The 26,526-nt window shown below is 39.4% G+C and overlaps 1 protein-coding gene across 9 annotated transcripts in view; it reads right to left on the reverse strand.

The window, feature by feature from the left end:
* Slc16a7 (solute carrier family 16 member 7) overlaps positions 1–26,526 on the reverse strand; it is a 167,929-nt gene that overhangs the window by 118,868 nt on the left and 22,535 nt on the right. For 5 of the 9 annotated variants that reach the window (XM_006241434.5, XM_006241436.5, XM_039078613.2 and 2 more), the window contains exon 2: positions 2,160–2,254. The exons of the other annotated variants lie outside the window; for them this stretch is intronic. The gene's annotated coding sequence lies outside the window, so the exon portion shown is untranslated. The remainder of the gene's footprint in view (positions 1–2,159; positions 2,255–26,526) is intronic. 9 annotated transcript variants of the gene reach the window in all.

A 26,526-nucleotide genomic window follows, 5' to 3' on the forward strand; every position in this document is an offset into this window, starting at 1 on the left:
AGAGAGAGGGTGAAAACAAAGAACATAGGATAGGCAGTTAGAAAGAATTTGGGAGGAATTGGAGGAGAAAGAAAGTGATTAAAATATATTGTATAAAAATTACAATAAAAATATACCTTTAACAAGGAGATAGTACCCAAAGTATTTATTTAGCCAATTGAGCCTGGAAGTAAGGCCATATTTAATCACTACCCCTGATATCAACCCACAGGATACACCTTGTGAGTTTCAGGACGGAGGACACAATGATGGTGTGTGAACAGTGCTTTGTGTCTACTAGAGATGGGATAGCTGGCTGTGATCACCTTCCTTCCTTGAAAAGAATTCCAGAAATAAAGAAGCCATGTTGAGGAATAGGATACACCTGACACTTCCTGCTAACTCACTTCAGCTTTCTGTTTGTTTATTTGTTTGTTTATTTGTTTGTTTGTTTAAATCATATTTAAGTTAAAGCTGGGGCAAGAAAGGGCAATGACTTGTACAGAATGTTGAAATTCATCTTTGAGGCCACCAAAGACCTGTAGACATCATCGGTCCTTTGGAGAAAGCCCCTCACTCTGTGACTCTTAGCTATGTTCAGGTGAATGAGATAGGAATTAGCAAAAGGTGGAATTGTAAAGTGGGGACAGACAGACAAACTTGCCTGAATGGTACCACAGTAGTAGCAGCCTGTTTGAGAATGACACAGAAATCCCAGGTAGCCACGAGCTCAGTGTCATTGTTTCTTAATCACATGCCCAACAGGCCTGTGAGGATAATGTTTAAATACCCATTTAAATCGGCCGTTCCTCTCGTGCTTCAGATGTCTGTGTAACGAATGTGTTTTGTTTGGATTTGTTTGTTTTCCCTACAGAAAGCCTGGGCTTGGGGTAGTGGTGGGAGGGGGTTGTTAAAAGACAGGCACAGACAGGCTGCTCTCTAAGAGTAATGCACAATTAAAAACTGTTTGGCACACACAGTGTGGTGCCACTGGCCTCTGTGTGGGTAGCTGGATGCAGTAAACAGATCTTACCTCACTGGCTAACGCTGCCACATCAAAGTTCATAGAGGTTTAGCCCTATACCTGGAAAGCCTTGGAGAGACATTTCTCCATTAAGATTAAAATATATACAAACCATGTTAGCTGGCAGAATTAAAGTACGTACCTTAGAACATAGATCCTGTGAGCGAGTTCTAACAGGCTAATCAAATATGTGGGGGTTTTTACCCAAAGAGCCAACACCATTCCCAGGTGAAGAAACTTCTACCTATCCATTTAACAAATACCTTCCTACAGAACATCATGGGAAGTGACATTTCAAGTAGGTTTCCCTCACTTTCAAACCATTTCTTATCTAGGCCTCTTCTTAAAGGTTGTGGCAAGCTTTCCTGGTGCCAAGGCCTCTGCACGTTTGAACAGAGCTATCAACACAAACCTAAAGCCCCTGCTGGTGATGAGGCTGCGATAGGAAGGTAAGTGATTCCCATGAAACGGAGCATCGCCGAGTCTGCTAATTACCCTTAATTAATATTTAATTAATTAATATTTGTGATACTGCTGAGGAGGAAGAGAATGACTAAAAGCACGGCATTTAAACAAATAGATGACGTCACACTGTGCTGAGGAGTGTAGTTTCATTAAAATGTGTTTGCTCCAAAGGTTGCCAGTCCTAAATTTCGGACAGACACTGTATCTAATCTTTTTAAACAGTAGGACAAGCTTATGGGATGGAATAAGCACAACAATCGAGACAATAATTAAGCTTACTTGGCTTCTAAGGTTTGTCAAATTTGCCCCATACCCCTCAGATAGACTAAAATCAGTTCTGTAAGAGCCAATATGAAGACACGTTACAACGTTCTCACTTTATGGATAAAAGCACTGCACTTGAACAAATTTTAGTCAGGAAGCGTCAATGCTAAGAGTTGAAACAGTACAACAGAAGCTACAGTCTGGGCTCCAGCTCTTAACAATGGCAATGACAGAAGATGCCAGGGACGTCTATCTGGGAGGAGTCACACCACACAGTATAAACTTCCCAGCAACCATAATTTTTTACAGGACAAAGTTAAAGATTAAAGTCCAGATTCATTCCCATCAGACTGTCCTAATTTAACAAATGCCATGGGTTGGGGAAGGCAGACAGACAGAAATACCATTGCACATCAAGGGAACTCACAAGATATCTCTATTGGCGTACTGTTCTGAGTTCACGGTGCCCAGATGCCCTTGTGTAAGTCTCCGCTGGAGAGCACCACATGACAAGCTTGACTCCTAGAGGTACCAAGAGAGAGTGACCATGTCAGTATCATAGTGTGTGTTAACAGTAACATATCTCACTCCCTGTCGAAGTGAGTTCTACCATGCGGCTTTCTCTTGCCTGGGATGTAACTGCTATTGGCTTTCTCTAAAATTCCACAGTTGATGTTAAATCTTCATTAGGAGTGGAAGGATCATTTAACTCAGCGAGCCTGCATCGTTGGTAGTGATCCTGTGTTCTAACTGCAATGCATACACTTACACTGTCTATCCAACTCAAATTTACAAAAATTGTAGTTTTGTGAAACAAATTATAAATTTATTTCAATTTAGTGGTTTTGAAATTTTAAAATGATAATGTTGAAAATAATGGTGGAAAATGTTATCTTTCCCAGCACTTTTAGTACAACAATGTATATAAGAATGTGTAGCATGTTTGAAAGGTAAACAGTTGAAATTTCTATAAAAATACATTCAAGTCCACTGATATTCATTTAAATACTGAAAGTAACACACCAGTAAAAAAATGAAAGTAGAAAATATTCCAGAAATACCACAGAAACATAATTAAAATCTAATCATTCATATTCCTTGAGTCTATGGATTTTGCAAGAAAATTTTGACTTATTTTTTCTAATTCCCTTAACTAAAAAAGGGGGAAAGATACAGTAGTACCTACCACCAAATCATGACTATTAGTCAATTAAATTAATATTCTGAAAATATCTAGTATATTAATTAGTAATGTAATAATAATGAAATTATACTTAACATTATTAACAGTTGTTGCTTAATCAGAGAATAAAACACTATTTAATATGAAGGAATAAATACAAGATACCTGCTGGTTCTCTATTTGAAAAATAAGACTTTCCTGTGGGAGCCGGGGATTTAGCTCAGTGGTAGAGCGCTTACCTAGGAAGCGCAAGACCCTGGGTTCGGTCCCCAGCTCCGAAAAAAAGAACCAAAAAAAAAAAAGACTTTCCTGTGTAAAACAAGATGTTTTACTGCTTACTAAGTCAATACAATTGACTTGAAAAGTGTGGTTGAGGAAAATTAGACATCTAGAGCAGAACAGTGTGGTGAAAGGTTTCTGAAGTCATTTCCTATGAGCAAAGACAAAAGAGTGGATGGAAGTAACATGAACCTCTTAGTTCTCCTGGTATGGCCAGCGGGCTCTGTTTGACCTTATGGATTAACACAGGGATTGAAATAGGCAATCTGTTGACAATGTAAATTCCAGGGTTATAACCAGGGAATAACCAGATTATTCATGCAAAATTATCTTACTGTAGCAAAAACATCATGCAAGAACATGTCAGTTCTATATGCAAAATACTCTTGGTGTCAATATTTAAACTCAGTTGAATTTAAAAAACTGAATATTACAATGCAGTTCACACAGCTCCTCATATTACTGTGTTAGCTTGAGTAAAATCTGCATATTTGACTAAAACTCATTTAAGGCTATAATCTTATCACACTTAACTTTCTGTTTTCAGTGACAGCTATTGACATGCACTCTGAATTAATTTCACTTACAGATATGATGGTTTATTTGACTTTTGAGTTCACTTCATTTATACATATGACAGTTTATTGGCATTATCTGTTACAATTCTCTGTCTACATATTTATGTTTCTTGCTCCACAAGCTTTAAAGGTAATTTATCCCACATTTCCATCTTTGTGTGATATAAAATACTATTAATATTTAGGGAAAATAGTAATATTGAGAATAAGATTGTTTTCTTTTTCTTTCTCCTTTAACCTCAACTATCAACATATTTTAAAAATTAAAAATAAGGAATTCCTGATTTTTATCCATAACCTCAGATTCTATGTTATTTACTTTATACTCATTTGTTTTATAAAAGCAGGCCAATAAAAGTTTTATTTTTTTCATTTTCACTAACATGTGTCCTTGATTTTAACTTTTTAAAGAAACAGAAATAGACCTGAAACTCATGTGCTTGTGAGCTGGTACATCAAAATATTGAGACATGTTTGACATTTTTTAATATCATGTCTAACGGATAAATTTTAAAAAGGATAGTTAGAAGAAATAAAACTGTTTTTGTTTGGCATGGCCTTTTGTGTAACTTTACCTCAAACAATGCTAGCGTGTCCAACCTTCTGAAATCCCGTGCCTAAAATGCAGAGTTTCATAAGACTTTCATGTGCTTAAAAAAACAACTTGTTTTAGGATTCCATTAATATAAAAACTGACACTTAGAGTGCAGGCTCTTCTTTGAAAAAGCCCATGGGGTAAGAGAATTCACTGGATCTACAGTTACTCAAACATCAGCACAAATAAAAAGGGAAAGAAAAAAACACTGAGAGGAAAAAAGTCCAAACATGAATGTCAGAGTCTGAGGAAACCTAAGTTAATCTATAATCACTCATCACACAAGCAGTTGTGACTGGTATTGAACTTACATGTCCTGAATTTGTCTCCAACTAGTGGTTATCCTCCTGCCTTAGCCTCCCAAGTGCTGCGATAGACATGTGCCACCAGGCTCAAGAAGACTTTTCATTCTATAATTTTGTAGAGTGTGATTGGGTGGCCATATACTTTAGAGAGCTCATATTTCTGTTCTGCTGTTTTAATCGTCTTTTTGTAAGTTATACCTAGCCTTTCTTATGGCTTGATTTGGGGATTTCAGTGATAGACAAAATGTATTAGATAGGACACTTGATCTTTTCTAACTGACAAAGAAAACATGTTTTAACAGAGCCCCATGTGACAGGTGCTCGGTAAAGGTGTTCATTTAAGGAGCAGTGCAGTTGGGGATGCACAGTTATCTACCTAGTAATGCATGGAGTGTGGCGCAGCTAGGTGAGTACAGCATTCATGTTTACACATGGTATATTGTTATCTGGAAAATGATAAAGATAAAAGCAGGACACTTAGCTTTTCAATGCAATTGTATTGATGTGCTAAACAAACAAAATCAGCTCAAAATACAGGACTATATCAGAAACCTGAGTGAGTGTGAATGTTTAACTCGATCAAGAGATCAAGAGTCACATTCAGAATTTCAGAAGAAATGAAAGACAATGTATTCTCTTAGGAGATAGTTTCTCCCTTCAGGTCAGAAGCTTGATTTCTAATCACGGTCATGCTTTTGAATTCTCTGTGGTCATTAGGCCTTAACAAAAGTTTCCTTGAAGAGAATATTAACATCTGTTTAGTTAGTGTTAATAATAGAGACAGAACAATGGTGAAGCTAGCTGCTGCCTTCTTCTAAGTCTCCTTTCTTTCCACATGAGCCCCTAAAACATGTTTGTTTTGGAAGCAACTGGTGTACGATTCCGAAGGGGAATTTAAAGGGAGTCACTCCTGTCAAGGGCAAAAACATAAGTCACATCAGCTGATCTGCAGCTGACTAGCCTGAGTGGGAAGAATTCAAGGGCACTCACTGTTCAAAGTTGAAGAATAACATTCCTTCCGCAGCTAAATGGCTGGTATGAGACAACAGATCCTATCTTAACACCCAGAAACAAACTCACTGTGGTTAGGTTATCCAGTCACTAGAGGTGACCTTTCACAGTTGGGAGACAGATTAAAAAGACCTGCAACCACAGAGCTATTTCTGTGGCTGCAAATGAACCAGGTCCTGGGTCAACTCCGAGGAATTCTATCGTATTCTTTGGTAAGTGTCTTAACATAACATCTCTAAAGACCCATAAGACAACCGAACTATCCTTAGACAACTATAAGGTAAAGAAGAGTACCCACTACCTTAGAATAAAAATAGAGAAAAGGTTATTCCAAACTGTTTTTTATTTTTAATTAATTCAAAGCTTTAACAAAAACAATGTTGAATGAGTGAATCTTATTCACATATCTTTAAGCTAGGCATGTAAATGGTCCACCTTCCCATCTACGTCAAAGATGAGAAGAGTCTACAAGCACAGAAAGCAAAGAGAATCTGTTTTACTGAAAAATAAAATAATAGTAATCATTAAGAACCACAAAGCCAAAATACATTGCAGATATCAACTTGTCTAGTTAAAATTTCACCATGTAGAGATGTGATAATACTATGCAAAGGGAGTAGACAGCACAGAGTGGTTGGGGTGGGGGATGCATGAGGAAAAACCATCCAGAAATGAAGGGAGAAGCAAACTTTATATCCACCTTCTGTTCTCTGAATTCAACGGTATACCCTATCCCTTACATAGATTGTTTGTATACATGAATACAGTGTATGAGTGTGCTGCCGTGCTCTGAAGAACAGACCTCAAAGAACTCCATCTAGAGAGTGTGGGGCTGAGCCTGAACCGAAGCTGCTCCATTCTGAAGTCCCCTGCTGGGTTCAGTTGGAGTGCACATCCTCCATGGGCTGCTCCCAGCTCCTAGCTGAGTACAGAAGCCAGAGGAAAGCATGCTTGCTTCTGAATCTCACCATTGATTTTAGTCAAGGGGCTTACCTGGTTGTTACAGCGTTTCTATTCAGTTGTTGTCCTTGGGAAAAGAAAATTTTGAAGAAGTAAAAATATTTCATGATTGTGTTTCAAAGCCAAGGTGGCTGCTAAAATAACAGAAATTGCACTCGTGGGGGAAATTCAGTTTTAAGGAATTTTCAACTTTTCAATGTAATTCTGTGATCAGGAATTGAAGCGATTGGGTGAGAAGTACAGAGAGATGGATTTTTGTTCAAAATAACCTGAAAGAACTACTGAGAAGTAAAATTGACCACTCCAGTCCTTCCAATTCTGCCAACGCTAACGTGCCCATTTCAGAGGCAGGGGAGCATAGGTACACGGAATTTAAGTCCTCAGTGACTCAGAGCTTTAAGGACAAGGGTTGCTGATCCAGTCTTGAGATTTCTCATCCTGACCACAAAGCTGAATGGTTAAAGGAAACTCTTCATAAACAAACACCAAATGTATTCAACACAAACAAATGAATAGGCTCCATGACATACACAACATTCATGCTAAACTTTATTGAATATTCTGTGCAAATTCTGTTAAGACTGTCATGTATCCTCTTTAAAAGCAAATCTTTCTTTTTATGAGTAGCTGAGCAAGTGATTCTTTACAGCAAATTCAAGTGTCTTAGTTCATTTTTCAGTTACCAAAATGCTGAGACGATATTGTTTTTGATATGTGACAAAAGAAATTAAGTAGAATTTAATAGAAAGCAAAGAGACATACAAATAAATAAAAAAGAATGTGATCTATTAATTCTAAATGTTAAACTAATATAGTATAACTCTTTCAAAAATAAAACACTGAAAAAATATTATAAACATGCACTCATGTCTGTTAGAATTTATTTATCAAATATTAACCAAACCCATAAAACCAGATGCATAAATCCAATTAATTTTGTCCAAGTGCTCTACTGACCTGATTAGCAAGTAACCAAAGCCCAGTACCCCAAGAACTGTCACAGAAAAGTGTGTGTTAAACCAGGGAACAGCAGTATTTGCAACAGAGGAAGAACACACAGCTAAACATCTAAAACCAGGAAGGCCCCAGATCCCATGATGCCTCTCTGGATAGTGCTCTCAAGACCCAAATAAACTCTTTCCTCCAAAGATTCCATTTCTCGGTCTATTATCCATCCACCTGTACATTCCCATTTGGGTCACTCTCTCCTTTGCCATACAATTTTGAGTACCTTTCCCAGCCTTTCCTACCCTGTACACTTCCACTCATAAACAAACCGACAGACAGATAAACAAATAGACCAACGCCTTTCAACCAGGACTCTTTAACATCATCCAACTATTTTCCCTTCGAAAAACTGAGTTAGAATTTCCTTTTACTCTATCCATTCAGGTCTGGTGCAGCACATGCAAAGGCTCCTTCTGGGTAATCCTTCTGTGGCCAATGTATTTTTGTCTTCATGAGAAGAAATCCATCTTCATCAAGGTTTATTTTAAAGCCGCTTCACCCTAAACACTGAGACTCATCTATCTTCTCTTAGATCATTTCTTCAAAATCCATTTTTCACTATCCCAAAAATACTCTCGTAATTAATGATGGCAATCAATACTTACAGGCTGCAATCAGTAGCTTCGTTAAAAAAATCCATGACCTCTGCTTGTCTCTTATTTCTAAGGTAATTCATTTCCAACTTGAACTTCATGGCCACTGTGACTACCTCTGTTACTGGAGTCTTCAACTTTGATACTGTATTTCTACCCTATAGATTCCTGTCTTTTATATAGTCTTTAATGTCTTTTCTACCAATGTCATTCTAGAATCTCCTTGATATTGGCTATATCCTTGACACATCTTCCAAATTAATAGGCAACTCCCAGTCTCTTGCCTTCTCTTCTCCACATATTCAGGACTTCAACAGAAAGTTCAGCATAATTCTAATTTTGGTACCAACCAATTGAACACAAGGTCCTTTGGCTCTGTCAAAATAGGAAGAGGAAGAGTGGATAGGTAAGAACTGCCAGCAACCCCAGGCTAACAATGCCCAAGGTCTAAGTACAGACTGGTAGATTCATAGGCTCAAAGCCCTAATCTATGAGTTAGCAACTCCTTTGCTTTGGATTTTAAAAGCCATAGACTCATGGTTCATGATACTGACATTGGGAGCTCCCAGACTGGGCTCCAACCATGGGCAGTCCTCACATGTGGCAGCCATTGTAACTCTAGGTTTCTAGCAGAAGTGAGGAGTTGTAGCAGCACCAGCAATGAAGGGCAGGCAGTGGTTGCTCATTTCACAACTCTTAAATAGACCTTGTATGCTGACAGACTCTTAGAGGACTCAGCTCTATCAAGTTAAACTCCCAGTAGGCGCTGTTCCAATCCTTGGACTTAACTTGTCTGAGAGTCTTATTCTTTAAAGTCCTGACAGCTTCCTAAAAATCTTTTCATAACCAGGACCTGTAGTTTCTCATAGCTGGGTATAGTTCTCTGACTTTCTATTGTCACCACTGGATGACACTTTTGCACTGGTCACTCTCTCAAGGTCTTCAGATGCCTTCCCATCACAAGTACCACCTTCACCATGGCTACCATTTGCCAGAATGGCTTTTAAAGGCAGAGTCAAGAGACCTACTCAGAGGAGGATGAGAACGTTTCAGGAATGGCAGTAAGGGGTAAGGCTCAAGCTAAAGGTACATGGACTCCAGCCATAAATGTGGTCAGACATGGCATCCTAGATTGGCTGTGTTAGAAGATTTTACTTCATTTTCATCTTTTGTAGCTCAACTACAAAGTTCTCAAATATGAACTTCTCAAATACTGATGTGGTCCCCAGGGTTAAGGGTAGAGCATGACTGACAGAGTCCATGGAGGACAGTGGCTGGAATTCTTGCTTTCCTTCCACAGACATTCACACTTAATGAAAGCATATTCTCTGTTCCCCAATGGCCCCCAAACTCAGTCTCATGATTCTGAGACTGGCCATTGACTACAAGTGTTATCTACTTATTGGGAAATTGCCAGGTTCTGTTGACTATGGGAGATGTTAGACAGGAAGGAAGTCAAGAAGTCAAACTATTCTTCATTTAGGGGAGAGTAAACATCACACAAACAGGTCCTTGATTCTTCTACAGTTCAAAAATCTCTTAAAGGCTAATTATTTATATTATAAAACGAGTTCAAAGTAAGTTTGTTTAACTTCCCATTCTGATAAAGCCAGTTTATAGGTGTTAACACCTGATGAAAATCCACACTTTGCTGTGTTTTATTTGGGGTGTGTGTGTGTGTGTGTGTGTGTGTGTGTGTGTGTGTGTGTGTGTATGTGTGTGTGTAGTTTTTGCTTGTCTTGAAAGAAATTTTCGTATCTTACTAACATTTTTATTTTATGTCAAATATCATCAATATCTGAAGGTCAATATTCCTACCCAGGCAATACCCTACCCATATTTCCAGCATAATACCTCTTCATGAGCTGAAGCAGGAGGCATGTTGCTCTCTAAAAGGCAGTAAAGGCATCATCACCATGGATATTCATGCTTCTTTGTGAGCTGATGTAGCTCATCTAGATAACTGCACAGTCTCCCTGTCACGCTGGATGTAGCGGTGACATTTATTCAGTTTTCAAAGACTGTTTAGATGTCACACTTTCCTCCAACGATTCAAAATTTCACCACAAACCCCTCTGTCCAGTGAAAAGGCTACAGAGAGGCCAATGTGTTCAAATTTCTGGGCTTGATTACACTTGTGTGGTACTACTTCTCTAAAGCTATTTTAAGCATCCTCTTAGGTTACAGTCAACTACATTGTAAATCTAATTACTCTTAGCCAAAGTGAACAAAGCACCTGAGACTGTTACTCTGTGATCTACTTAAGGAAAGAGGCTACTGTTTTCTTTTAAGCACTTGCTAACATTGATATTACATGGTTATCTATATCTCTAATTCCATATCTTCCAATGCACACACACACACCCATACACACACATGCACACACATACAAGCACATGCATATACACATACACACACAAACATGCACGTATACATGCACACATACATAAACACATACACACACATACACTCATGCATACACAAACATACACCCACATGGATATGACATAGACATAATACCTCTCACAGTGACCAGAATTTTAATTATAATGAAGAAATGGAACAAGGAACATATGGAGAACTAAGCTGACACCTATTTAAATAATCTTACACTAACGCAGGAAACTACCATGTGCTCATAGAAACTCAGAGTCATAGTACAGTGAAGCACAGGTTTCCAATTCAATTAGAACAGATTTAATGCCAGGTTTGATATTCAAGGTTATTTGAGAAAAAACAAACTAGTAGACTGAACTTTCTAGCCCTCTGTTTCCTTATCTGTACAATGTGACTGATTACAGGGCCATAGGTAAAGGTACTGCATGTAGGAGCATACAGTATGGTCTATGGCTGGGAGCAGGATCTACAGATGGGAGGTGAGATCACTTATTATTATTTATGTCACTTTCAAGTGAATTATTTTAATCTATATTATCTTTTTAAAACTTGATAATATAAATCTATTTTGAACATATATGCGAACTGATAACTCATCAATAATTCACAGTAGCTAAATGAATCTCTCAACTTCTTCATGCCTATTTTTCCGATTATTACCAGCTTTCTCAACAAATTCCTTTCAATTAAATTCTAACATGCTTTTCTGTGTACACTGTGCCCACATCATTCTCAAGCATGCTGGGAGCTGTCTCATTCCATCCAGTCCTAATTCACTGAGATGTCAGTCCTCTGAGGAGTACCCCATGGGTTTCCTCAGCTCCCTTTCAGATACTTCTGGACTCAGCAACTTTGCCCGTTTTCAAGGAGTCACTCTTGAACTGTGCTTTCTCTTCTGAACTAAAACTGCCTTGAGGTGTTTTGCCCTCTGAACAAAGAATCAGACCTGATTTTAATCCATAGCATTTATTCAAATAGCCACCCAATGGATATTTTCTGTGGCTCAACTATATACCAGGTACTGTTTCAGGGGGACAGAGTCACAAACATGAATGCAGTAAGGCCCTGAAAGATCAAAAAGCTCGCAATTTTGGAGTAGCAAACACAGAAGCAAATAATTACAGAAGATGTGGTAACTGAACAGAATCATGATAGATCTTATACAAAGACTGTGAAAGACTATGTAGTCAGCCTGGGATGAATGAAGGACAGGGAAAGATACTGCGAAGAGGAAGAGTCCAGATGATTCTTAAAGAGGGTAATTCAGACCACAACTCCTTTGATATTTCATCTTATAACATTACTGGTGGTAGTACAAACTTGCACAATCCCTATGGAAATCAATATAACAGTTCTTCAGGAAGATGGACACCACCCACTTCAATATCCAGCTATACTCCTCTTGGGCATATATGCCCAAGGATGTTTCACCCTACCACTTGTTCAACCATATGCATTGCTGCTCTGTTCATAACAGCCAGAAATCAGAAACAACCTAAATTTTAATTAACAGAAGCATGAATAAATAAAACGCAATACATTTACACAATGCAATATTGCTTGACTGTTAAAAGGAAATGATATCATAAAATTGGCAGCTGAATGGATGGGACTGGAAAAATGATAACCATGAGTGAAGTAAACCATGTCCAGAAAGACAAATATGGCATGCATTCATTTATATGTGTATATTAGCCATTAAATCAATGATAACCAAGCTATAATCTGTAGATCCAGAGGCTAGGAATAGAGGAAGGGACTTGGGGGGAAACACAGATCTCCCTAGAAAGGGGAAATAGTAGATTTTATGGGTGGATGGGGGTTAGATGGGGACAGGAATAGGAGGATCAGGTGGAGAGGGTATGGGAGATGGGGTTGAAAGGGAATAAAGAGAAAATCATGTGGAATTGAGGGGTATTTGAGGAGCACTAGGAAAACCTACTGCTTTGGAAACTTGCTAAAACATATGAAGGCCATCCCAATGAAGTCTCCAAATAACGAGGGAGACAGAGCCCCAACTCTTGTCACCAAATGAACTTTCAGTACCAGGACAATCACATCCAATTGAGTTGATAGTCAAAAGAATCACACAGAAATCTCTAAATACTCAGGCTGTTGCCAAGACAATAGATTGCTCTCCCTGAACTGAAGGTAGGGCCCCATTGCCGAAACCCACACCCACAGAATTCGATAAACATGAGAACTGTTGCGTACATAGAGCCTTCATCTACATGTTCTAGTATCTTTGATATGGGAACACACTCTGCATGCTACCAAAAGAGAAATGTAAACAATGACCCAGATATGTGTCTCTTGGAGCAACTATCTATCTTGCCTACAAGATATGCTAGTGCAATGGTGGGACAGGGTTTATGTTAGCAACCATCTAATGCTGTCATTGATGTCTACTCCAGGGGATAGAACTCATCCCTGACATTCCTTAGGTGACCAAGAATCAAAGACTAGATAAATAGCTCAGAGACTTAGGCAAAACCAAATACTACTGATCTAAAAAAATGAAAAAAGAAACAATAAAATGACCCCTAATGATACTCTGCTGTCCTTATAGGTCAGTGCCTTATTCAGCCATCATCAAAGAGGCTTCTTCCTGCAGCAGATGGGAACAAATACAGAGACCACACCCAGACATCATACAAAGAGAGGGACCTGGGAACACATGTCTCTAAATAAAGGAGATGTCTCCATCAAATTCTTCCCCTTGAGAAAGTGGAAGAAGGAAGACTGTGAGAGGCAGAGGGATGGAAAATACCAGGGGAACTACATCCTTCTAAAGCAACTGAGAAAAACTCATGTGAACTCCTTTCCCCTAGCTGGGCTGTCTTGTGTGGCCTTAGTGAGAGAAGATGCATTTAGTCCTACTTCGACTTGATGTCCCAGCTCAGGATGGTCCCTCAAGGGCAGGTCCCCTTCTCAAAGGAGAAGGGAATGAGGTAATAGAGAGAGGGATTTGTGAGGGTGAGACTGAGAGGAGAGGTGGGAGGGGCTGCAACTGGAAAGTAAGGGAAATGAAAAAATTAAAGAAAATAAAGGAGACAGATTTAAAAAACTCTTTTGAAACTCTTTTTAGATTTTAAAAGGTTTTTATCTGGTAGAATATGTATAGAAAAGGCTTAATTTAAGCCTTAAGGAAGGATATATATATATATGTATATTTATGTATAAATATATATTTATATTTATATGCATGTAGTTATTTATATTTATTTATTTGTATTTATATTTATACATGTTCAGTTTTATTTTTATATTTATTTATATTATTTATATATACTCATATTTATACATTTATATTTTTATATTTGTATAATTATAATATATATGTTCTAACATGTATAATACATTATATATAATTATATGTACATATGTAATATAACATTTATATAATTATAATATATAATAAATACATGGCTCTAATATAATTATACAATATACATATAATATATAAAATTAAATTTACTAGATCACATATATATTTACATGATATATGTTTATATATGGATATATATTTTTAAGCAAATATATGTATATACATAAATATATCCTTTTAAGCAATATTAGTATATTATATAAGCAATATTAGGCAATATTTGCAGTTTTTGACTGGGCATCATTATTCCTGGGTCCACAGATACAGTCTGAGATCTCACAGTGGGGGAGTCATGCTGTCACTACACCTCCTCCCACCAAAGGAATATTTCCGTATTAATGACATCCAGAAAAAATTATCCACAAACACTGTCTATAACAAGTCTTACTCACCCTGCACACTGGCAGGCATAGCCAACCATGTTTCACTGAGGCCTGAGATGGAGAAAAGTACCTGAATAGCCACTACTACTGGGACGGTCTCCCCAAATCAGAAAAAATAATCCTACACAGAATGGTTGTTCCGAAGGTAAAAGTAGGAGCGTTATTTTCTAATCAAAACCACAACAGACTAATTTGTTTCTATGCTGGCAAAATATAAGAACGCACCTCAAAATTACTGTGTGATTACAGGTTTGGAATGTCTAATACTATTCACTTGAAGATACAAGTTTACTGTATCCTACAAGGCAGGAGCTCTATACTGTTGGGTACACGATCTCTCTTGGAAAAAATGCTTCTCAGAAAGGTTTTCAAAAGCGTAAATAAAGAGTGCTAATTATGATTAATAATCACCTAGAAAACTTGGCGGCTGCTAAAAGCACACCTGCTCTGCCAACACAATAGACAAATTAAATGGATTCCTGAATTTAAAATTTATCAGAAAGGAACATAGGAATGAGAAGAAGAAATGCTTCCTTCAGCCGGCGTGAAAGGTCTCTGAGGCAGAGGTGGAAGATGGCTGCCTCTGCAGTAACTTTCCATGTGCTTCTCCACCAAGTTCACTCTAGCACGTCCATGTGCTAACAGCTGCCGTGCTCAAATGTCTAGGGACATTAAAGCTTAAATTGTCGTACGAGGGGATTTCAAATAATACGTATGAGCTGTTAGCTTGCTGAGGAAATTTTGGGTTAAGATCAAAATATATTTATGTTATATTTTTTGTGTAATGTCTTGGAAAGGGAACTTAGAACATTGGACTCTTTTGAGGTTGCTTAGACGAAATGTAGCTATTTTTGCTTGTTAATACGTGCCAGAGCTTAGTTTTGATAGGGGCTGCCAGCCACTTTCATTATATCTGTCAATCAAATGGTGAAGGGGGAGGGGCGGTCATCGAAAGGAATCTTAAACAATCTCAAACACTTGGCGTGATAAATGGTTTTAGCAGTCAGAAGTGGCATGGGTCCTCTTGATATTTAGGGAGAGAGAATCTAAGAGTATTTTTGGAAGAGCACTCATTTTTTTTTTCAGAACTCCATTTAGTTTCTTGTAGCAAGCAAAAATAATCGCACTGTTCAGAAAAGTAAAATCTGAACTTTTCCTTTCAGCGTGCCAACAGTACAAGATAAGTTTACACTGTGGACAACAAAATAGGGATGTTTGCAAAATTTTAAATAAAACACATAAGTCGTCATCGTGAAGGGTGCTCCTCCCCCAACTCAAATGCTGAAAAGAGAAAAAGAAATCAGAGATTCCTTTTAATCAGCTTGCTAAAGTGATGACTCTGTTTTTCCCTAGTAACACCTCTGAGTTTAAAGCAGGAACAAAAAAGGAAACAGCTAGGGTCACACCAACTCCTGGGAAGGTTGTGAACACAGGCAGAGGATAAGTCTCTCTGACCTCACGTCACCCATGATGCACCTCTTCAAGTGGCCATTTTGGTCTTTGTCCTTTGGCAGCATGGGAGAACATCAGTAAAATGGCTCTCCAAGTTTGGAGAGCTTATCTAGGGAACTACTGAAGGTAAGAGGGAGTCCTGAGAATGCTTGATTTTCAAAAAAGTTTGATAGAATTAGAAAACCTGGAGACTCACAGTTGTGTGTGAAGGTGCGGTCCTCTCGTGGACTGATATTGTGAACTGTGAACCAGAATGGAGTCAAGCCTCACAACATCTACCGAACGTAGGCCGGGAATCGCAGAGCCCAGTGAAGCAGGAAGTCTCCACATTCGGTGTCACGGGTTGGAAACAGCAGTTTTGTTTTGCTTTAGTCCCTTTGATTATATGTTCCCTGTCCCCAGAGTCTGTCACAGATATTGATTGTGCTCTGTGTATCTTTTAATATAAGAACTTTAGACGGGGAAGATTATGTCAGGACTACTGCAATGAACTGTTTTGTAGCGAACAGAAACTTGATGGAACACACTGAAAATTAATGTCCCCAGAAAAGTGCAAAGACAGCATGATGAATTATCTCAGTTGTCAAGTTGACTAGATCTGGAATCAACTAAGAGATGAGCCTGTGGGTGCCCTTGAGGGGCTGTCTTGATTGCATGTGAAATCATCCAACCAGAATGGAACTGGCCCTCCCAATGGCGGCTGGGAAGGAGGGGAATGTGTCTGCTCTTTTGCCTGTTTGCTGTTTTGTGTCTTGCTGGAGAGTGCCTTTGTGCTGGTTTCAAGTTTATCTACCCTATGCCTGTGCCTTCTTTAGCTGATGCCAGAATCAACTTCAATCTCCCCCTGTGTATTGAAGAACCTGGGCTGCTCCAGGAGTCTTGCAGTTCTTCAGTACCAGGCTGGGATTGCCAAAGTACCCTACCTTGGTTAGAGCACAGTCTCTGCAGAGTGGCGGCTGCCCACACTGGACTCCCATACAGTGTTCTATAAGCCATTCTAACACAGGTCCTTTATATAAAGTCATTCTGTGGGGTGCATGTTTCTAAAGAATCCTGGATAATTCAAAGAGTAATAAAGCCAAGAGCATTGTGAAAAATGAGTCCTCAACCCCTTAACCAAATTTTGAAATGGCTGGGAGTCTTTACTAAATAGGGCAATATTTTTTTAAAGAACCATTTGGGTCAAAGCTAAGTAAAAAAAAAAAGGTTACAAAATTTGCTAGGTGTAAACTCCTGAGTGGATACTTCACAATGCTAGAATGTGGCTAGAGGGGCAATTGAGTATATTTGTATTTTATGCTTAAATTAAGTAAACTAGTGTAACTCACATCGGGTCTAGCAAACCAAGGTAGAGAACATCCCAGATGATAGCAGAAAGGAACAGAAACCATGAAGACCATTGGAAATACCATGGCACCCTTATAGTTTGATATTTACATAAGTAATAGGTGCTATTAAGTATATCCAGTAATATTTTCTATGTGTTAACTATTGATCAACACAACTAAATGGGTTCTTTTGGTTTTTTATAGATTCTTAAAAATGCTCAGCATATAAACATGAAGATTTTAACTATGCTCGCCAGGTTGGAGACAGTTACTCATAGAATATTTTAAGAGTCTGACCTGCATTTCTGGGTCAACCACTAATGAGCTAGCTGTGTGATCATGAAAACCCAAAATAACCACTAAAAATTGGTGTCTTCTTCCTCAAATATGAACACTTCACAGGTTACTTAAAAACTCTAACGTACTATCTATAGGGAGTTGAGCACACACGTGCCGCAGAGTAGTATTTGAGTGGTCATGTTTAATTTCTTAGACATATAATAATTCTGCACATATCTTCATTTCAAAGTTGTGATTACTCCATCTCATTAGAGCACGCAGCTCAAGATTCTCTTCTTCGACACTGCTTCAATATCTCTTAATACAAGGAGAGAAAGACTCTTAGGAGAATAAAACTCTTTAGAATATCGCAAACAATTCTATTAAAGTGCTATTTAAATGAACCGAGTGACATAATTATTTAAATGTGTGTATACACCAACACGTCCAAGCGTACACTTAAGGTGTGTGTTGCTGAATTATACTAATTCTAATAAAGTCATATGTGAAGACCAAGAACAGGGACATCTTGCTGTTAAAGAGTTTCTGAATACAGGGCACAGATAGCCCTTTTCCTTGAGAGGGATATCATGATAGCCTCCTGGAAAAATATCCCAGCATGAACATATGACTTTGATGAGTAATCCAAAAGATTATATCGAGGAAATACTTTCTTCTGATAGATGAAGGAAGTTAGAAACATCCACTCTTCCTCCTATAGACACATACCCATCTTTTCCCAATAGAGTCTGTCTGAAGGACAAGTTCTATGAAATTATTACATACCTCTTACAGATCCTTTACACAATTTAATATTATATGCTCAGTACTTGGGTTTTTTTCCAAACACTAAAGGAAGTTTCCAACTGCTGAAAGTTTCATAATTTTTCTAGGTTATCCAGTTTTAAAAAAATGGCACGTGAGTAATTAATTATTAAAGGCCATTTTACCATTCTCTGGTGGCCGGCGTATCACTATTCCTGATTAGTGGATTCCGCAGTATGTAATGAGTTCTACCTAAGCTCACTTGTATTCAAAGCTGAGGAATGTGTTTCAGCTAAATTTCCAATGGTAGGAGAATTGAGGGAATAAGTCACAGAGGCAATGTTAATAAGGGGCAGAAATTCAAGCTTTGATCGTACATTTTGTACCTGTATATAGCAGAGAACTTTCCAATTAGGGCCAACAAGTAGAAAGCTGGTAACTTCAAGCTCAGATTTATGGGGAGAGGTCAGCAGCCTGTAATGAGAATCTAAAGCACATACATCCACTGCAACACCTTTAGTATGAGCAGAGTTCTAATGGCAAAAGCTAATGACTCCACAGTAGTGACAAATAATGGACAGAGAATATTCTAGCCTCATGCCTCGGGAAAAGAGCTCTGGTGGTATTCCACAGTTTTCTCTTATGCTAGCGAAAGGAATTCTGAAGAGGCCGTTTTGTTCTAAGAGTGTCACATGCATGGGGACAGGGGAGGAGACATCACAAGAGGCAAGAAATACCCATTCGTTGGACCTGGTGCCTTTCCTCAGTCTAATTTATACCCAGGCACACATCTCTGAAGGAGAGGGAAGATGAAAGGAACAATGGAGGGAGGAGAATACAAAAAAGGTGAAAGGAAGGTAGGAAGGAAGGGCGGTCAGTGATCATTTCTTCCACCCCTCCTATACACCATCAAACTGTCTTATCACCATGGCCATTCTTCATTAAGAATCCTGTCACATTTTTCTGTCCCCTTCTTACCCTGACAAATTCCCACTTGCGGTACTGTCTTGAAAGACAGTCAGTGCCCTACACTGGTAAACCCACCCCAATGACCCCTCTCCTTAATACAACACATTGCATAAAGTCTCCTTTATTCTGCTACTATGAATATCTTTGAGAACTTTGTCTTTATGAAGATAAGGAATACGAATGTTGGAATCCCAAGGCATCATTGCACAGGTGTAAGTCAAATCACAGACTGCTCATGTCTGTACAGTGTCCCCAGTTGGAGGTGTTGTGCCCATCCTTCAAGGCTATCCGCATGCAGCTCTGAAGAATTATATAACAGCACAAACCTGGGAATTGGGGGGTGGCAGGCATGGAATCATGTGACCTCCGGACAGCTACCCCCTGGCAGGAGTATGTGTGCCATCAGACAGAGCAGTTTAATTTATTGTGTTCAGATTGTGCCAATTTTGTAGTAAGTGACTAAGTTATGGTGAAACAGGCTTCTGGCACAACTGAACATGAGGCAAGTGGGATTTCAGGGATGGAAGTAGCCTATGAAATAGCAACATTGCTCTTCTTTCCACTGTGGGCAACATACAATCTGATGTAACTTTGGGATCCTGCACTAACCAACTTGTGAAGCCCGTGAGTGTTTCGTAGATGCAGCTTAAAAACAGCCCCCTGCGAGTGTTCAGCTTCCTTTAAATCCAAGGAACACAAACTAGACCTGAGCCATAGAAAGTTGACATAGACAGAATAATTTTGTATAATAAAGCTGCAAATACATTGAGGATTGTCGTGTTTCCCTCAGAACTGGGGAAAGTGTTTTAAAATTCTGCCATATCCACCCCAAGGCATACATCCCACTGATTAGTCTACTTTAGTGCGGTGATCGCCTGTTAGCCAGGTGTACTGCCATCAGCAGCATCTATTCCTCCCTGTAAGGTAACCTAGGTCTCTCATGAATGCCAATCTCCATCTACCTCCCTGAGCTCACAGCAGTCTTCCCAACAGCTCTCTGCCCAAGTCCTTTTCACTCTTCCTAGCCAATGAGAGTCCTATAGTAAGTGCTTACTCTTTATAGTAAAACAGACTCCCTGCTGAGTGTCCCTCCTGGTAGCTTCCAGACAAAAGTGAAAAGCGTTGTTTTCCCAGGTGGAATATTCCCAGATCTTAACCAGGAACAAGTTTGCCCACAGCGGCTGTTTAGACATCTTAGAAACATGTGTGCCCCTCACAACTGGGAAGACGTCAATGGTTTCTATTGGACAGGCACTGTGCTGGACCAGGTATCTACACTCAAAATGACAGGATGGGGAGGGGATTGTCCAGAAGATATAGGGTCTGTGTGTGCATGGTATTTAAGTAGGGTGCTTCCTTACATGCTGTGTCCTATCAGCTCCCATGCCCCAGCCTAACTTAATCCTAGGCTTAATCAACACCAAATTCAAGTTGTAACTAGTACTAAGTATAACCACCAAAGAAACCATCTAGATATTTATAATGGTGAATTCCAGAAACCTACTCATCTTCCAAGTAGGAACTGAGCACAATATTGCATAACTAGGGCTTTGTTAATCTTGGCATCTGCTTTCTTCTCTGACCCAGTTAGCTCCACCTGTCTCACGTTTGAGAACCTGTTGCTTGAGGCATACCCTTTTCAGGTGGCCAACTTGACCTTTTCCTACAAATAAAGGTCAAGTGAAGAGTCTATTTCCCTCCACAAGTCCTGAGGTAGCGTTAGAAGGCCTCGTGTCTTTGCTGGAGCTACAACCCAAGTCAAAGAAAACAAGTGCATTTACTAATGAGATAAAGAAATGGTTTTCTGTATAGGGAGAACCAAAGCCCAGTGACGCCATCAGCTTAGCAAGAGTAACCTAACAGCGAAGGAAGATGTCTTACTAGGAAAGAAATGTGTGAAAGGGTAAAGTCAAAAGTCTGAGTGGGGGGAGAAGAGATCCCTATGAAGGAAATAGGGGAAAGACAAGGCTTTATGTGCATAAAAGGGAATGGGAACTGAATAGATTATAATTTACCCATAGAGAGGTGTCGCACTCAATATTACTTCCTGGGAACACCTGTGGGCACAGAGCATGTCTCTACTTGAATATCCAAAGTAAATTATTGAGGCTGAAGTTTCTCTTTAGTAAAAGTAATCACAAATATCACATACACAATCAAGGAAGAAAGGGACAGAGAGAGAGAGAGAGAGAGAGAGAGAGAGAGAGAGAGAGAGAGAACATTTCATAACACTATTCAACAAAGAAGTAGAGAGATTTGACCAGCTGAGAAATCTAAATATTATTCTGTTAAATTTTAAGTACTTCTGGAAGACTTCATTTAACTTTTTTTCCTAATTAAGTGTAAAAGAAATGAATGGAATTTTTCATCCTGGAGGTTACAACACAGTGATACAGGAAATTGTTTCTGGGTTAATTCTCCAATTGTGCATGAATTCCCCTGGGTTCCGGGTCAATGTGTGAGGCATACCATGGAGCAAAAGAGACAAGACCTGTGGGGAGCTGCAAGATTGGCTGCACTTCTAATGAGGGAAAAGTTTTATTTACAAGACCACTCAACTGTGAAAACGAAGTAATAACAGGAATTAATTTAAACACTCTACATTTAAAGGTCAAGTACTTCTTACAACTCCATCCATGTTCTAGTAAGTAGAAAAATGACATTAACTAATATTTACAAATACTTATGAATGTTAAGGAATGGTCTCTTGGTGGGTGTTGACGCTTTGCTATAAATTCAGATGAAAATCCGAATCCCTTTTACTCAGCAGCAGTGCATATAGTGCAATCTAAGGCCCCTCTGTCTGCAACTGACAAGCTTCTCGCTTTCATCTGACCAATCTCCCACTAGCTGTGGCCTCGGAAGTCCAGAGTGAAAAATAATCAAAGAAAAAGTGAGCAGACTTGTGAGGTGAAGTCACCCTGACCTCAGCGGGGGAGGGGTGTTCCCATTGACAGCAATGGCTGTTCATTTATGATGTGAGGTGGACCCTCCCTCTATAGTGAGAACCCCAGGCCTGGGGCAGGAGTCCTGTGTCCATGTCCGGGCTAACCCCACATCTGTTGTTCAACTGTGGGATAGTCGCCAAAGTCCTTGAACCTCATTAGTAATCATCTGTAAGGCTGGTGACCACATTGTGACCCAGTGAGGTTAATAAGATGGACGGGGGAAGGCACGGTGTTCATGGGGGAAGCAAATGGACAGCACCAGCTCTCGGCTGCTTCATTCTTCATTTTTACGCTGTCTAAGTCCTAGGAGTGAGCATCACTAGCTGTACTCATTTGTGGGGAATCAGTCCTAGCCTGACCCTTCACTTCTCGGTCACATGTTCTTCCTTCAAGAACCCAGACAAACACAAAGTGCTCAGATGGTTAAAGGATCAACAGACATTCATTGTAACAGTCATTTTCATACCACAAAAGCTCATTTCTTTAAATGGCCATAATTGTTTTCTTTACACTAGTACACTATTATACATAAGTGTGTGCTAGTAACATATGTTAGTATACATATATATGTCTGTGTGTTTGTAACATACATACACATATATACACACACACTACACACACTCGCGCATGCATACACACACACACACACACAGCTCACCTGTGCTGTACTCACAAACAAATCACTTTGTAGATAATTAGTTATAAATAAATTTTTGATACAATTGAAAGGGGAAAACTTTCATAAGTGAAATTTTACATGTATTTTGGCTGTCGATGTAAATTTTAAATGATTTGCCTCCTTGGCTAATGTTTCCATCATTCAATTATTTTCAAACATAAACATGCTTAGTTCATTACAGTTGGACCCAGACTGCTGTATTGTTTGGTTTCCACTTCTCATCTGCATTAACGGTTTAGCAGCTGTTCACTGCTAGCCATCACTCCATTTGCTTCTAGATGGCACGGACGAGACCTGTTTGGATGTACTTATGTCACATGAATCTAGTTCACAAGGAGGGAGCCCTACCAAGTTCATAGGGAAAAACAGCTGATGCTACTGAATGGATGCCATATTGGAAGGATTTCTCTGATAGTCATTATCTTCATGTACAGATGAAAAGTGGGTTAGAAAGAATGGGGAGAGTTCTCTAAGGATGCAGAGCTAGTAAAGTCTGGAGCTGATATCCAGCCAGCTGTTCTATTGGCCAATTTCTGATCATTCTATAAAAAGTTCTTAGATAGTATGTTACTACCATCTGTAAGTGTGCCTAAGCCGTTTCAGCTTCTATGTCAAGAACTTTACATAATCTGTGAGGAGACCGAACCAGTGTGCACGCTGGATGTGTGAGATAATTTCACATTCCAACTGCGTGGTAATGTTACGATTAGCATCCTGATGGACTTGACTTTTATCTGCAGTTTCCCCTGGCTCTTGCTTCAGGTCTTTTAAATGAGCACTGTTTGGATCTTTATCCTGTGGGAATTGTTAAAAGGTGAGCTAAGTTGAGCTACTCATTAAGAGTTTATGTTTTTCTGCCAGGGCCTGGGGCATTATCAAGTGTTGTAAACTGAGGCTCTGCTGGGCTCCACAGCCATTTCAGAATGTGTCTTGATTATAGACCCTCAGGTCATGTTTTCTGTTCCATTACACTACTGCCAAGTTTACATTGCAGGTAGACTGGTTCATCTGGATTTGCTAGGTCCCCCCCCCCTTCTCTCTGTCTCTGTCTCTGTCTCTGTCTCTCTCTCTTTCTCTCTGTCTCTGTGTGTGTGTGTGTGTGTTTGTGTGTGCATGTGTGTGTATATGTGTAGCATGCAGGCATTTATTGTGTACTGTTGTAAGCCTATATGGCACAGTGCTACACAGTTGTAGTCACAAGAAATCTCATCACCATGTGCACTCTGTCTGCTTTGCATGGTATGGTTTGCTGCACTTATTGTTTGGGCTTTGAACCTCCAAGATCAACAAACTTGGTGCATAAAATATCTAAGGTAGGGAACATGGGTGGTCCGTTTAACCACCCAGTTTTCCTTGTCTGCTCCCTTTATTTTTTTATATCTTTTAGACTTTCTTTTTGTTTTTCATATTTTAAAAACATTTAGTTAGTTTCAACAAGTGACTTTATATTACAAAGAAAGAATGTTACACACGTTAACTCCAGAAATAAACTGACCAACCTGAAAAAAAGAATTTCCTGGATCATGGTTTCAGGAAACACAGATCTTACAGGATCTGTAAGGAATGGTGTAAGGATCTGTAAGGACCTGTCAGGAATGGTGACACAGGGAAAATCTCATTACTACATTCTCTTTTATAGCTGGAGTCAAAAACCTCCATGAGATCCAAATAACAGCCAAGGGAGGCAAAGCGATTTCTAAAGCAGAGCAAAGGTGGAGGCAGAGGTCATGTACATTACCGAAGATGAAGCCAGCCTCATCATAAAGCTGTGGTGGTCAAGACACTTAGAGACACTGGTGTTCGCTTGGACAAAGTGACTGAAGAACAGACTGAGACAAAGGAAAACACACACACACACACACACAAACACAGACATATTCACCAATACACATATATACACAAATGCACACACACAGAAACATTCACAAACACACAAATACAAATACACACATATACACAAACACATATACATTTGCACATACAAGCACACACAGAAACGTTCACAAACGCACACCCAAACACACAAATACAAATACACACATATACACAAACACACACGCAAATACACACCCAAACACAGACACATTCACACACACACACACACACACACACACACACACACACATACACACACAGTGCACATAGGCTATTGTTTTAGGTCAGATGTCCACAGGTCAATGTGGCACTAGATTTTCTCTGCCCATCAAAAGAAAAGGTGCCCACCAGAAGGACTGCTAAAATGATTCGTTGTTCAAACGTTTGGTACACAGTAGTGAAAGACAGGTGGGATGCCACTTTTACATCTTACAAACTGGAAGAGGAAAACCACAAACAGCAATAACAGTGAGTTCACCTATTACAATTCAGAGCCATCTGTGAAGATATACTGCGTAGATGTAGTTTTAACCCAACATAATGCCATTTCGCATGGATGTCTATTGTGTAGGATACATAAGATCATATGCAAGGCCAAAACAATAAAAACTACCTCCAAAGTGCACAAAAGATCTGTTGCATGTTGATGATGGGAAAAGGTAATTACAGTCTTCAGAGACTGGCTTGTTTTATCAATATATGCTGTGATTGAAGCATTTGACACACTTCTGCGTTTTGTTTTAAATAGCCTAAGTTAAGGAAGAGGGCAGACAACGACTTAAATTTTTCAAACCAGAAGAAAAACGATCCTGGCCTTCGTGGCATCCCAGCAACATCTGAGTAGGTTGAGGGTAATGTTTGAACATGTAATTAAATGGGTGCCTCCCACGTTAGCTTATGCTTCATTAAAAGACAGTTTTCTAGCTCGCTTAACAATCTACCTTCCCCTCACTCTGCACGCAGACTGGCGTACGTGAGAACCACAAAGTGCACTCACAATCTTCTCACGTCGAGATCGGGGCTTGATAGGACTAGAGCATTGATTTCCTGTTTATTTCAACAGGAATGATCAGAGAACGGAAGGGAAGCATGTGGGGAGTGGTGCAGGAGTGCGGACAGGTTATGCCTACGCGCAGGCGTACTCTCACATGCTCTGTGTCCATCCCAGTCAAACACTAATGGGCAACATTTGAAAACCTGCGTGGCTTCCTTATGGAAGAAGACGGATATCCGTGATAAAAATTAAAAGAATGATCCCATCTGGAACAAAACCAGGCTTGAAATACATGCTCTGTTTCCCTGTCACAGTCTCTCTAATCTAAAAAGAAACGGGAAACCACAGCTTGGAAATTCAGGCAAGAGCTAGAACTGATTGGGTGTCCAAGAGAACTGGGCATTTGAGACTAAATGTTTGAGGAAATATAAATACCACGGTTGATATTTATAAGTAAGAGTCAATACTCCATACTTGGCCCAGTAGATGAAGAGGGGCATGATGGGTAATGAATAGCCTTAAGTCCAGGCAGCACAGAGACTAGTCACAAACATGATCTATTCTAAGATACCCAGATCTCAGCACCTGAGCAAGGGAGCAAGGACTCCGTTACAAAAGGAAGATGACCAGATGGGGCATGACGGGATTCCAGTACTCCCTGTGAGTGGGAAATTCCAAAATGCCAATAGTCTTCAGTGGACTATGTTAGGAGTTTTCATAACCTGACCCTCAGGGCAGAAGGATGGGACACTGTGACACTCACAGTCATAAACACAGACCTACAATCCCCTTAGAAGAAGAGTAGATCTCTAAGCTTGAGAGAAA

Source organism: Rattus norvegicus, chromosome 7 (assembly GCF_036323735.1).
Source record: "Rattus norvegicus strain BN/NHsdMcwi chromosome 7, GRCr8, whole genome shotgun sequence".
NCBI classification, from domain to species: Eukaryota; Metazoa; Chordata; class Mammalia; order Rodentia; family Muridae; genus Rattus; species Rattus norvegicus.